Raw genomic sequence first — 1,986 nt, 5'->3', positions numbered from 1 at the left:
GATGTGGTTATTAAACTAAAATTATATTTTGAAAATGAGTACTGTTACGAAAATCTTCTCGTCGTTCTAGCTACAACACAGTTTTAGTGCAAAGAATATTTTTTATAACTAACCACCGTTTTTACTTGTTGCATTCTATACTTCTTACGAACAAACTTTTGTTTAAGTGATGATATACTTGTATAATTTTGTCAAGAAGTAACATCAATCGGTCAATAAATGGCAACACATTGGACATACATATATAACTAGCAGAAACTATTTTTTAAGTCGATATTTCCATCGTCCAAAACTTTAAAAAGGAGGCAAATTTTCATTAATAAAGTAATATTCATATTTTAAAACCACTTTTGTTGATACTTGACACTTGAGAGTCTTGGCCCTTCAGGAAGCTGATGAGTTTGAAATCATTGCCGAAAACACCAGCAGCATCGTTGGTGCCATTTTGGCTTTTGTAGTTCAGATCTTATTTTCCCTTGTATTTAGAAAGATAAGACTAATGTTACATATCTAAGTCTTTTTATGAATCAACTACAATCAAATTAAACAATAAAATTTGGAATAATATTAATCATAACTAATCTTTGTTATGTTAGATCAATTTGATTAGCTTGATTAATAAAAAGATTTGAATGTGTAGAATTATTTATATTTTAATAATTTTAATTAAAAAAAATCGAAGAACTCGAAAAAAGAAGGGGAGGGGCGACGTGGGGTATATTGGGTTGACGTTAGTGAAAAAATGTAGTAAAAATAATAAGAAAATTAAATGGGGTCAATATAAAAATTTTAAAAGAACATATTGACCAATCATAAATGCACACATAAAATGTAACTTGCATCTTTATTTGGGAGGACCATAACTAACCCAACTAACAATTGCAAAGTGGATGAAATGGATCTTCTTAATTTTCTTTTTTCCTCTATTAATATGGTGTGAAGTGTGTGTAATCCAATTTTTGAAAAACACGAAAGTATCCATTTACTCTCCGAAATCGAATAATTGCAAATATTAAGGTATGAATTGAAAAAATCAATCAAATTTGAATGATATTTGCTTTATTTAATGGAAAATTAGTAAAATAAAGTATGTTAATATGCAAGTTTTATACTATAAGATCTATTAGGACTTAATATTTATGAGTCATATTAAATCACTCTTCTACCTTAGTTCATGACAACAATAAAGACATTTTATGGCCCACAAATTCAACTCAACAGAATACATAAATTCAATTATAATTTTAGTCTTTATTTTATCTTATCTTTATTTTTATCTCATCTTTGTTTTTATCTTTCATAGAGGAATGCTCTATATATACTTAGTTTTACCTTCATAGTTTATAATTTTCAATCAATCAACAATCAATAAAATTTCTTCATCTTTTCTTTATTATTCTTTTACAATTTTATTATCTTTGCGTACTCTTTCGGTACTCTTTCCGTTTTATTATCGTATCAGAGCTTTCGTGATGTGAAAAATTTCTCAATTAGGTAATTACCAAAGTGATGAGTCATAAGCTCGTGTGTGTGATCCTCCACCTCGTTGAGGATCATGTCAATTTCTTGGAAAATGCTATATATTTGAAGGTGTAGGGAGAGAAACTCTATTAAGTCACTAATACCAACATATATAGCGATGTTTCTAAAAGTAAAGGCTAAAGCTTAATGATTTAGTTTTAGTTCAGAATGCATAAATTTAAGTGTTTTTATTATTTCGATTGAATTGTTTGAAGTATTAGTTTTAGTTTTTAGAATTAAAGTTAGATGCATGAAACTTACATGATTGGTTGATATGTATGTAAACAATTTGTCAACATAAGATTTCAACTATGTTGTGATTAAATAAATGATAATTAACAGCAACTACAATGACAAAAGGAAAAGTGTAAGAAACCAAGATTAAAGGGAGAGAATTAAAAAACAAATATAGATATGTATATATATATTATATATATAATATAATGAAAGAAAATATTAGACCTC

This window comes from Arachis ipaensis, chromosome B05 (assembly GCF_000816755.2).
Source record: "Arachis ipaensis cultivar K30076 chromosome B05, Araip1.1, whole genome shotgun sequence".
Taxonomy (NCBI): domain Eukaryota; kingdom Viridiplantae; phylum Streptophyta; class Magnoliopsida; order Fabales; family Fabaceae; genus Arachis; species Arachis ipaensis.
Note: the sequence above shows the minus strand (reverse complement) of the source record.